At 41.4% G+C, this 13,511-nt stretch overlaps 1 non-coding gene across 1 annotated transcript; it reads left to right on the top strand.

Annotated features, from left to right (window-relative positions):
* Nucleotides 1–10,729: 10,729 nt before the first annotated feature.
* Nucleotides 10,730–10,833, top strand: LOC124968807 (small nucleolar RNA U13). The gene has a single exon (XR_007105849.1). It is a non-coding gene; the product is annotated as a small nucleolar RNA U13 (small nucleolar RNA).
* Nucleotides 10,834–13,511: the final 2,678 nt, after the last annotated feature.

Raw genomic sequence — 13,511 nt, forward strand, 5'->3', positions numbered from 1 at the left:
CCAAAACTCATGTACTAAAGTCTTGATTTCCAATGCAGCAATGTTCAGAGGTAGGGCTTTTAGGAAGTGATTGGATCATTAAAACTTTAACCTCATCAATGAACTGATCCATTGATGAACTCATAGCTAAATGGACTATTGGAAGGTGTGGAAACTATAGGAGGTGGGGCCTAGTTGACAGGCAGGTGTCCCTGGGGTACTATATCTTGTCTACAGCCCTTTCTCTCTCCTTTCTGACTGCCTCTGCTTTCCAGCTGCCATGAGATTTGCTCTGTCCCTCCCTTTCTCCATGATTCTCTGCCTCATCCTAGGCTCAGAAACAATGGAGCCAGCTGACAGTGACTTGAAACCTCTATAACTGTGAGCCAAAATAAATCTTTCCTCCTTTAAATTGTTTTTTCTCCGTATTTTGTCACAGCAATGAAAAACTGACTAACACAATTCCTTTCTGCAATCGTCCTCTAACTTCTGAATTTTCATTCATACGAGTGTGTTGCCTATCTGGAAAATAAATAAAATATTCAGTAAGAATCATATTGGCAGAAAGGGTGATCAGATCATCAAAATTAGATAATACAGCACCATTATTATTTTTAAGAACAGTCTAGCAGGAGAGAGCAAAATACAAAATAATTACAATATAGAAGCATGCACAAGCTGCTGAAAGGGTTCATAAGCAGGGACCTTCAAGCATCCAGAGGTTGAGGAAGATGTTTCATAAAATGGGAGAGCTTAATGAACTAAGTGATTAGAGAAGAGATAGTAAGAGAGATGAATGGTGGTGGAAGGGCATTTTGGGAAAGGGAAACAACATACTCAAGAAATTTAAAAGAACATAGTGCAGTGTGAGAACACTCAGTCCAGTAGTATAGGAGCAACAGGGCAGGAAGTACTCTAGGGAGGTTGGCAAGAGTTAGATTTGGGGAAGGCTTTAGGCATTGAATTCTCTGCCCAGGAGTTTGAATTTCATTCCTAAGAATTCAGGGGCCTTTGCACAGGGTGTGGTGGCTCACACCTATAATCCCAGCAGCTCAGGAGGCTGAGGCAGGAGGATCGTGAGTTCAAAGCCAGCCTCAGCAACTTAGCAAGGCTCTAAGCAACTCAGTGTCTCTAACGAAAATACAAAAAAGGACTGGGCATGTGATTCAGTGATTGAGTACACCTGAGTTCAATTCCCTCCAAATGCATTTCAGCAAAGCAGCAGTATTATCAAATTTGTGCTTCAGAATGTTCACTTCAGGATTTGAGAAGAATAAATTGAGATAGATCAATTAAGAAGCAATTGCAAGGGTTGGGGATATAGTTCAGTGGTAGAGCACTTGCTTAGCATGTGCAAGGCTCTGCATTCAATCCCCAAGGACCACCAAAAAAAAAAAAAAAAAAAAAAAAAAAAAAGCAATTGCAAGCTGGGTGTGGTGGCACATGCCTGTAATCCCAGCAGCTCAGGGGTTTGAAGCAGAAGGACCACAAGTTCAAAGCCAACCTTCTGCAACTTAGCCAGACCCTAAGCAACTCAGTGAAACCCAATCTCAATTTTTTTTAAAAAAAGGAGACTGGGGATGTGGCTTAGTGGTTAAGCAACCCTGGGCTCAATCCCTGGTACCAAAAAGAATAGCAATTGCAATGATTTGGATGAGAAGTAGCAAGATTCCAACTAGGGCAGTGGGAATACAAGGAAGGAGACACATGGGAGAGAAAGGACTTGGTAAGTATCAGGATCTCAGGTGCAAGGTGGGGGTGGGGGGAGAAAAGGTGCATGATTGATTCCCCAAGACAAAGCCTGAAAGAGAAGTTGAGTAGAAAATAATGAGTTTAGTTTGGGGTCTTGCGGATATGAAGATTCTGTAGAGATCCAAGATGAATTGTCCAGCAATTGGATGGATGCATGAGTCTGGAGCAGGGAAAAGGAGTCTGGGCTATGCACAGGTTTGGGGAGTCTTTGACTCTGGGTGGTGGCGGATGAGAGCACCAAGGTAGGGCATGTAATGAGATGAGACGAATGTCATAGCCAGAACCCAGGAAATCTCCCCCAGCCCCCTCCCCCTAAGAGGAAGGAGATCAAGTGAAAGACTAAGAGGAGCCAGAGAGAATGGGGTCTTAGAAGTCAACAAACCTGCCTTCAGGAATAGGACCTAGACCACATGCAGAGCGCTTTCCATCTAAGGGCTTGTTTCACCATGCATTAAAAGATAAACAGAAGTATTCACATGAAACTAGACTCAGATAACCATCAGACCCCAGTCACATTGCTCATAAATAGGGTAACTGAACCTTGAACCCAGATGTTCTGACACCAAGGCCAGGGCACTCTCCCTCCACTATCTAGGTTCCTTTTGGTTAATTATGAAAAAGTTCCACCTGCCCTTTGTGATCTGCAGAATTAGCAGGTTTCTGTTCCCTTTTGTGTGGGAATTTCTTTTTTTTTTTTTTTTAACATATTTTCAATTATAGATGGACATGATACATTTATTTATTTATTTATTTGATGCTGAGTATTGAACCCAGTGCTTCACACGTGCTAGGCAAGCACTGTACCACTGAGCCACAACCCAGCCCCTTGTATGGGAATTTCTTAGGTGAGAATTCCACCTCTGAACTTTTGCACACATGATCCTTTGGTCCTGGATATTCTGCCTCTTCTCTTTCCCTCTTTGCTGGTGTGAACTCTCCTCATCTTTCAGACCCTACAGAAGTTCCTCCATTAAGCCTTCCAGTTCACTCTGACATCTCTTCTAAACTCCCAGGCAAAATGCACCTTCATGTGACCCCCACTGAGTTATGCTCTTGTGTAATTCCCTCCCCTTGAGGGAATGGAACCTGTGACCTACTTCTAGGCAATAAAATATGGCAAAGGTGATGATGTGTCTCTCCCATGATTATGTTATACTATTTAACACTCCTTAAGAGACTAAGTGAGGAGATTCTCCTGCTGGCCTTGAGAAAGTAAGCTGCCCTACTGAGAACTGCCTCTGGGGATACCACATTGTAGGGAACAGCACCAGATGCTGAGGGGACAGCAAGAAAATGGGGCCTTCAGTCCTATACTCTTAGAAAATTCTGCCAACAACCACATGAACTTAGAAGAGGATCCTAAGTGCCACAAAGAAACACAGCCCAGTCACCACTTTGCATCCTTGTGAGACCTGAGCAGAGGATCCAACAAAACTGAGCCCAGACTCCTGACACCAATTGAAACCATGAGACCAGGAATGCCACTTGTTTTGAGCTATTGAATTTGTTGCAATTCGTTACACTGCAATGGATAATTAATGTACCTCCTTTCGCATTTATGGTCAGCACTATTCAGTTTAGACCACAACATAATACCTAGTTTTGCTTTACCTTTCCAATCTGAAAATAAGCTTCTTAAAAACAAAGAACTGGTCACATATGACTTGTCATGCCCTCACAGTACACGAAAGTGAGGGGCACAGAGAAGGAGCTCAACAAGTGTTTATGGAATGTTAGTCCAGGTACTGGGCACATTCCTATAATCCCAGCAGCTCAGGAAACTAAGGCAGGAGGATCACAAGTTCAAAGCCAGCCTCAGCAACGTAGGTCCTAAGAAACTCAGCAAGGCCCTGTTTCTAAAGAAAATATTTTAAAAGGGTTGGGAATATGGTTTAGTGAGTAAGTGTCCCTGGGTTCAATCCCTGGTACCAAAAAAAAAGAATGTTAGTCCAGGAAAAGATTCAAAAGTGGCTGACACCTGCTGCATAGGACCACGGTGGGAATCACATGAGTAATGTGGAAAACACCAAACAGAATGCTTAGGACATAGATATTATTAATAAGACTATAAGTCAGGGATGTGGTACATACCTGTAATCCCAGTGACTCAGGAGGCTGAGTCAAGAGGAGTCCAATTTTGAAGCCAGTCTCAGCAACTGAGCGAGATCCTGTCTCAAAAAGTAAAAAGGGTTGAGGATGTAACTTAGTTATAGAGCACCCCTGATACCCAATACTGAAAAATAATAAGTTGATAACACTGTCACCTTTAACCTCATTCCATCTTTTTTTTTCCCCTAGTGAAGAAAGAGCTCCCTTGATCAACCAACCAAAAAAGAACCAGCAAAGTATAGCAGCTTATCAAAGGTCACAGAGCAGAACAGTGATCAGAATTCAGTCCTGAGAAGATAAATGGCTTAAAAGAGGCAAGGAAGCATTCCATTGTCTGTGGAAACATGGGGTGAAGAAAACAAAGGCCCCTGCCCTAATTCCTTCCTCTTTCTTCTTCACTACTCCTCTATACTTGTTCCCTGAAGACCTCATGGGAAATTATGTCTTTGCTAAATGGAGTAACTGAAAACCTAGAGATGAGAAGGTTTACTAGCCAAGATTCAATTAGTTGCAAGTGACAGAAACTCAACTAACTTCTCTAACAAACTAACTTAAGCAAAAAAAAAAAAAAAAAAAAGAGTATTTATTAGTTCCCATAGCTAAGGAGGACACTGGGTGTCCAGTTAACTGTGGCTGCATAACAAACCATCCCAAAACCTAAGGGCATAGAACGATCATTTTATGATCATGGACTCTGTGGCTCATAAATTCAAATAGAACTCAGTGGGGATGGTTTGTCTCTGTTCTGTGATGTCTGGAGCCTTTCTTAGAAAAACTCAAAGGTTAAAGGTGACTTGATGACTAGATTCTGGTATCATCTGGAAAGGCATATGGTGGCAGAGGCTGGTTGCTGGCTGGAATCTCTTCTAGGGCTGTTATCCTGACTCCCCACACTTGGCTTCTTCACATAACTACTCAGCTTCAAGCTTATAGCTAGGATTCAAGAGAATAAATTAGTAATACATATGGCATTTTTATAACTCAACCTCAGAAGTCATATAGCATAGTGTTTGGGCCCAAGTGGTCTCAAAGTTCTGCCTAGGTGCAAGGGGAGAGGACATAAACACCATTTTTCAATGAGAGGAGTATCAGTGTTGCATTATAATTAGTGCATGTGAAGTGAGATATATCATGGTGGCCACTTTTGGAAAATATGATCATTCATACTGGGATAATTCATAGATTTAAAGCATATGCTAAAAGAACAAAGGCCTTGGGGTTGGACCCAGAGAACTCAGGAATATTTCTCTCTTTTTTGTCTGCCTTTCATTTTTACTCATCTCTGCTTCTCTTATAGGAGAAAACCCCCTTATTTTTCTTAGCCTATGTATAGCTTCCAAAAGGACTTTGGCCCTTACTTGAGTCATATGCCCACCACTTGGATCAATTAAAATTACCTGAATAGCTATGATTATCCACACCTGGATCACATGCTCAGGCTGTGAAGAAAGCTTACTGGGTAGACTGTAAAGAACAGCTAGTGCAGTGGAGAACAGTGGCACACACCTGTAATCCCAGTGACTCAGGAGGTTGAGGCAGGACGATTTCAAGTTCCAGACCAGTCTCAGCAATTTAGCAAGACCCTAAGCAACTTATCAAAACCCTGTCTCAAAATAAAGGGCTGGGACCGGGTGCAGTGGCACATGCCTGTAATCCCAACAGCTCAGGAGGCTGAGGCAGGAGGATCATAAGTTCAAGGCTAGCCTCAGCAAAAGTGAGGTGCTAAGCAACTCAGTGAGACCCTGTTTCTAAATATAAATACAAAATAGTGCTGGGGATGTGGCTCAGTGGTCAAGGGCCCCTGAGTTCAATCCCCAGTACCAAAATACAAAAACAAAACACCCCTGGGTTCAATTCCCAAAAGAGGGCGGGGGGGGGGGGGCAGGGCACTGGGAATGTAGTTCAGTGATAGAGTGCACCTGGGTTCAATCCCCAGGACCAAAACCAATGTTTTTAATAAAAATAAATAAAGTACCTCAGTGGTTGAGCACTCCTTTGTTCAATACCTGTATGAGGGCTGGGGATATAGCTCAGTGTGCTTGCCTTGCAATCACAAGGCCCTGGTTCAATCCCCAGCACCGCAAAAATAAATAAATAAATAAATAAGTAAGTAAAAATACCTGTATGAGAAAGAAAAATAATTAAGAGGGTAAATTTTGTTTTATATTTTTTACCACAATAAAATATTTTTTTAAGTAAAACACTGAGGCTATTAAAGATAGAGAGCAAAGGAATTATGCTAATCTTGAAAAACTAAGTTTGTGGTACTCTCTAATAACCATAATGTTGAACTTTTACCTGTCTTTATTTGTGAGTGATAACCTCACTTGTCATTTGTTTCCCAGTCATGTCCCATCCTTCCCTCCAATTTTCCCTCAGATCCAGTAGTTTTGTTTTGTTTTGAGACAGAGTCTCTCTATATTGTCCAGGCTGGCTTCTAGCTCCTGGTCTTAAAAGATCATCCTGCCTCAGCCTTTCAAACACTGGAATTATAGGTGTGCACCACTGCACCTTGCCACATATCCATGGTCATTTTGACTGAGAAATTTCACTGTCAGAGAAATGCCCTGCAAGGGAGTCTGTTGCACAGAATGGAATCAACTCTGATCCCTACTTACCTCTCCCCTTGAAAGCCATCTGCATCTTTATTCTTTTTTCTTCTAGTCCTCTTTCAACACACTGGCTCTCCCCATATCCATGCAAAGAGCCTTTGGGACAAGGAGGCAGACAGAAGCACAAGCACAAAGCACCAGCAGATGTTGGCAGCTCTCAAAGACTCCTATTTACTGACAACACATATGTACTAATATTTACGGATCCTTCAGATGTTTGCAAATGAATCAAAGCTGTGAGGAGTCATGCAAAGAAGTGGCAACATAATCTGACCCCAACACCCTTTCATGGAGGGCCAGTTCTCTCTACCTGAAGCTACCAGTGTCCCACCCCACTTCCAATGCCCAGAGCTGAGTGTGAGGCCTATCCAATTAAAGTACATAAACTGGGAATCAGATGTCATTTATTCATTTAACCAAATCACTCCAGACAGTTTTTACCCCCCAAACGTCATAGATTATAAAGATCATCAACCCAGAGCACTCACCACCTCCTTATATATGCCCCAGCACTTAATCACATTATCACAAAGTTTCCCCTTACATGTAATCCTTCTTTTGTAATTAATATAGATTCCGAACCAAAGTTTGAATGATGAACATCTTCCAGAGCACAAACATTAATTGTTAGCATTAACTCTTCTGCATTTAGCCCCTGATTCAAGGCAAGTGCCCCCAGGGCTCCCTCCAGGAGTGATTATCTTTCTTCAGTGATCCTGGTTAACCACCTGGCAAAACATCTTGCTGGTGACAGGAAAGAAGACTCACTTCAGTTCTCCCAGCATTGGTGGAGTACATACAACCCTCCAGGCACTGGGCCAGGGCTGAGGACATGGAGATAATCAACCCCTGCCCCTTTAGCAATTCTCAGATCTGGGTGGAGGGGCTGGCATGGAAACAAACATGTACCATGCAGAACGATGGGTTTTGTAACCGTTGCTAGAGGAGCACTGATGAGGAATGATTGACACTGTCTGAGGAGTCTCTAGGGAGCAGAAATAGGCTTCACAAAACAGGTGTCATCCGAGTGGGTTTTTAAAAAATATATATATTTTAGTTGTTGATAGACCTTTTATTTTATTCATTTATTTCTATGTGGTGCTGAGAATTGAACCCAGTGCCTTACACATGCTAGATAAGTGCTCTACCACTGAGCCACAACCCCAGCCCGAGTGGGATTTTGGAGGATGACTAAAATCTTCCCAAAGGATAAGTCAGGGAAAAGAATCCAGGAGAAAGGAAACACATATGGAAAAGCAGAGAGGTAACAAAGGACATGCTATGTCTCAGAAACTGGCAAGGTAGCAGAGATCCAGAAATGAGACTGAGTGAGGCAGGGGCAGCTTAATTTCAATGATCACCCCTCCATGGTCTGACAGGGGGGGACAAAAGCAAATTGAAGCTCTAGCTCTATAGCTGCTAAGTAAACAATAGAGAGATCACATTCTTATGTCTGTTCTGTGGTGTTGTAGGTCTTCTGCAAGGTCATAGTCTACTAATGGAAACTATCTTCTCAAAGGAATCCAACTCTTTCATATTTGAAAAGGCCACTGAATCTTTAGGCAATTGTAATAATGTGAAATGTGATTATTTCTGACTTAATTTTGAAGAACCTGGTATTTCATAGAAGAGGGATCCAGGACTCAGAGAAGTGAAGGAACCACTCAACCCTATCTTGGCAGGATAAGCTGGGCCAGCACTCAGCTTTCCTTAGCACCCACACTGAGCTTCCTCTCCTTTGTTTTTCCCCTTAAGTTGCCCAGGCTGGTGCTCTTCCTTCAATGGACATGGTAATTCTGGTTATTTCATCCTCTTCAGAAGGAAAACTTGCATATGACTTGGTGAAGTTTTCTGGAAACTTCCAGAACTAATTCTTTTCTGAATAAGGGCTTATTAAACATGCAAAATGAACCAAAATTTCTCAAGAGACTGTAGAAAAAGTTGGTCTAGCTTACAAAGCCTTAGGCACTCTAAAAATCATCTTTCAGCCTACCAAAATTTTACCAGTCCAGAAAATGCTCCCAGAACTCTATCTCTGATGATATGAGGTATAGACAATCTAAACTGAATACGTTTCCAACTTTTCATAAAATATTTACTTTCTTAGAATCAATTTATTTTTAGGACTGGTCTTTATCTTTCTAGTGCCAGACCTACTTTACAAAACTACTCCCTCATCTCACCCTAACCTGACTGGCTGCCCATTGATTAAAAACTGAAATTGGGATTCACAGCAAAAACTGAAACTGAGGCCTGAGACAGCCTGCTTGTCTTAGTGTCCACCTGTTCAGGTGCTCTGGGACCTGCTGCCCTCTAGTGGTTGCAACCTGGGGGTGCAGTATAACTTTCACTTGGCAAAAGGGAAAAATTAATGTGCTCAGAAATCATCATCTCCCTCCCCGCAAACTCCGGTGATTTTAGAGCTGACCTTAGTCCAGTCAAGGATCAGAGAGATTATATCTTTCAGCCAAGGACACACTAAAGAAGCCTGGAATGGAACCTCCATTCTCATAAAAGTCAGGGAAGGGAGAATTGGTCATCACCACTTTTTTTTTTTTTTTTGGTACTGGGAATTGAACCCAGGGGCACCTAACCACTGAACCACATGCCCAGTTCCTTTAAAAAAAAAAAAAAAAAAAAAATATATATATATATATATATATATATATACATACATAATATAAAAAATATATATATATATACATACATACATATATATGTATGTATATATATATATACATACATACATATATATTTAAAATATATATATTTTTTTTATATTAAGAGACAGAGTCTTACAAGTTACTTAGGGCCTCGGTAAATTGCCAAGGTTGACTTTGAATTCCAGTCCTCCTGCCTCAGCCTCCCCAGCCACTTGAATTACAGGTGTGCACCACTGTGCCTGCCATCACTTGAAATTTAGAAAAACAGTTATGCTTAAGTGTTGTGGAGTCAGGGGAGCCAGAAGTTACTGAGAAATTACTGGATCTGTCCATCAGTCACTCTGGCTTTTTTGAACATTTTTGTTAAGCCAAGGACATAGCATTTCAGTGTGGATCTAGATTCTTTTTTTTTTTTTTTTTTTTTTTTGGTGCCAGGGATTGAACCCAGGGGCACTTAACCACTGAGTCACATCCCCAGCCCTTTTTGTATTTTGTTTAGAGACAGGGTTTCACTGAGTTGCTTAGGGCTTGCTAAACGGCTGGGCCTGGCTTTGAACTCCTGATCCTTCTGCCTCAGCCTCCTGAGCTGCTGGGATTACAGGCATATAATCTGGTTCTTTTCCTCTTTACTCCTCAATGTCTAACCCTACATGTTTGACATACTAAATGCCCCAAAATACTTATGGGAAATAAATGATAGCACCTGGCACACTGTTAGCACTCAGTAAATGTTCTTATTAAGTAGATGTTATTATCTTGGTTTTACAGATGGAGAATTAAAGCATGGACAGTAAAAGATAGATCTAACATTATAAGCAAGATCCGAAACCCATGCTCTTTTTTGGGGGGTTGGGACAAATTAGGGATCGAACCTAGGGGTGCTCTACCATTCTACCTCCAAATTACATGCCCATCTCTTTTTACTTTTATTACTTTTTGCAGGGAGGTACCAGGGGTTGAACTCAAGGGCACGTGACCACTGAGCCACATCCCCAGCACTATTTTGTATTTTATTTAGAGACAGAGTCTCACTGAGTTCTTAGTGCCTTGTTTTTGCTGAGGCTGGCTTTGAACTTGTGATCCTCCTGCTTCAGTCTCCTGAGCCGCTGGGAGCACCCAGCTCTTTTTACTTTTATTTTGTGACAGGGTCTCACTAAGTTGCCCAAACTGGCCACAAACTTGCAATTCTCCTGCCTCAGCCTCCCAAGTCACTGGGATTACACACATGCACTACTACACCTGGTCTATGCTAACTCTTTAAATTCGATGCTATACTTTTCCCCTACTGTTGAATGGCTATATGCAAGAATGAGGGAATGAATGAGATTCTCTATTGCTGATGGCAATGCTAATAGTTGGCATTTGACTTTTCCATGGGAAGGATATTGGTACTTAGGATCTGGCTCTTCCTTATGCCCTGGGACCAAACAAGAGAGATGAAAACAATTTCAAATTAAATAAATAGAACTAAATGCTATCTTCAGCACAGAGGAGAATCCAGGTTTCTTCTAAATCAATGAAAACTTACTGTGTGGCATCTACTTCACCACAGTACTAGGACTGAGCACTGCGAGGATTAAAGATATCCCTGATTTTGAAAAGCTTGCAATCTAGATTCTTTTTAGTTCATAAACATAATGATTGTGTGTTCCCACCGTTGTGTGATATGTGCCTCCCTCTAAACTTTGTTATGATGTCAGCACATTACCCATCTGCTGTGGAAAAAAAGCTTGCAATCTAGTTGAGGAAACAAATACAATGCAAAGTGGATTACAATCATGAAAATACTTTATTGCATCCTATGACAGAGTGGTACTGATTGTTTATGTTAATTGACTTCAGAAAAGAAACAGCATAGGCTTGAGGATTCTGGGAAAACTTCAAGAAACAGAACTCTTGTAAAGTCTTGAAGAATGAGTAATTTCCTTTGATGTTATCTTTTATTCTTTTCTCTCCTTTATCTCCTGTATCCAGTTGGTTAGTCACAAATGAGCATCAGTTCTTTCCAAGTGATTTGTGTGCCAGTTCCTTACTTTCCAGGTCAGAGCTGTGTTAGCTAGATTTTCATTGCTGAGACCAAAATACCTGACAAGAACAACTTAGAGGAGGAAAAGTTCATTTGGGCTCAGTTTCAGAGGTTCAGTCCATGCCGGCCAACTTCATTATTCTGAACCTGAGGTTAGGTAGAACATCATGGCAAGGAGCCACAGGGAAAATAAACCAGGGCACTTCTTCTCCAGCCACACCCCACCTGCCTATAGTTACTACCTGGTTAATTCATTAAAACTAGGATGAACTAGGTTACAGCTCTTATAATCCAAACATTTCACCTCTGAATATTCCTGCATTAACGCAGGAACTTTGTGGAGGTCACCTCATATCCAAACCATAACAGTTAGTCATGGTCCCAGGTTCAGTCTTCTTATTACTTCATGCTTGGAGGTGCCCTAATATCTGTGACTTGTCTCCTTGCCACCAGTTTTACCTTTTCAATTCCTTCTAATCACCTCTTTGGGATTAGCCTTATTATCACGTCACTTGTGTGATTCATTCCTTCCATTTTCCCTTCAACTGATATTTCTTGAGTATCTACTACGTGCCAGAAACTTATTCTTCAGGTAACAGAGATTCAGTACTGAACAAGATATGCAAGGAAGATTCCTGACTCCCTGTCATTTATATGCTAGTGAAAACACAATGAGACAAAACTCCAGTGGAGCCTATTCCTTGAGGACTACACTCCAGACTTTCCCCAGGGGAGACCCTCCCTACCGCTTTCCCCCACTTCTTCTCCCACCGTTTCCCAAAGGACATCTCAGCTCACCATCCCCCACATATGCCAAGCCTTCTTCCTGCGGTTTCTCCCGGGATCTACCTGCTTCAGTCCTCCAAGGCTTAGTTCTAGCTCTGCATCCTATCTACCATTCTCTTCTATTAGTGTTTCTCATGTTCCATTACTGTTTACCTGTTCCATGGGTATTCTTCAGCTCCCACTCATCTCACAAGATTGTAACCTCCTTGACAGCCACAACCCTGTCCTATATTTTTCCATCCTGACCTCCCCAATAGTACATGACTCAATAATGTGCAAATAATGGGTTCTTTTCTCTTCCTCCTTTTTTTCCTCCTACAATAACAATTAACATCTGTAAAGCACTTTACAAAGTGTTTTCATTAATACAGTATCTATCAAAAGCTACAAAGTATCCTTCTATCAATTACCAATAAATATTTAATGGATTCATAGGTTAAAAGGGGAAGGCATACACCAGCAAGGCGACAAAGATGGGAATGATCCCAGCATGTGCAGAGGGCAGTGAGAATATAGCCCAACTGGAGAGAGGACAGTGAACACCCTAGAAAATTTGGAAAATGAAAACTAAAGGTAACAGATAAAACGTACCTCACTAATATGGTTAGGGTTAGTATTTAGGTGAATTTATTTCTGGACTTTTAAAGAAATTTTTTTTAGTTGTTAATGGACCTTTATTTATTTATATGTGGTGCTGAGACTCAAACCCAGTGCCTCACACATCAGGCAAGTGCTCTACCACTGAACCACAACCCCAGCCCTATTTCTAGCCCTTTTAGAAACTTTTTTTTCTTTTGCAGAGCTGTAATAAGTCTCCATAAAATTTTGTGTCCTACTTTTTTTCACTTAACATTCTGAGCACTGTTCCCTGGTGCTACAGAGTCTTCATAACAGCCATTCGTAGTGAATGCATAATATCCTAGAGTGGCTACATCCTCATTTACTTACCCATTTCTCTATTGTTGGACACGATGTTTTCCCCATTTTATACTATTAAAATGAGCACTGCAACAAACTTGTTGCATAGAGAATGGAAAGAAACTGGGTCTTGGGGGAGACTCCAGCTGCTTGATGAAGGCTCACCTGGGCCTGAAGCGTTTCTGGACTTTTCCATTACATAAGCCAGGAAGATTAAGCCCTTATTGCTTAAGCCAATTGGAGTTACATTTTCTCTGACTTGCTACCCATGTTATCCCATCTAACACAAGATCTCCAAGGGCAGGACCCTATTTGTCTTCCTCACTGCTATAGTCCCACTTGAATCCTCGTCAAAGGCATGGTGGCCTGCAGAAAGGGTAGGAACTTAATAAATATGCAGAAATAAAAGAATATGACCTCTCTTTTGAACTATCCCTTCTGGGCCATTGATTAAGTGGGGTCTTAGTATTTCTATCAATCTGTTTGAACTTCTCCATAAAAATATTGCCTCTTTGTCACATTTGCCACTAGTAATTCTTCATTTTTTTGGCCTTCTTTAGCTATTTGTTTTGTAATACTAGGGACTAAATCCAGGGATGCTCTACCACTGTGCTACATTTCCAGTCCTTCTTATGTTTTACTTTGGGACAGGGTCTCACCAAGTTG

Source organism: Sciurus carolinensis, chromosome 1 (genome assembly GCF_902686445.1).
Source record: "Sciurus carolinensis chromosome 1, mSciCar1.2, whole genome shotgun sequence".
NCBI classification, from domain to species: domain Eukaryota; kingdom Metazoa; phylum Chordata; class Mammalia; order Rodentia; family Sciuridae; genus Sciurus; species Sciurus carolinensis.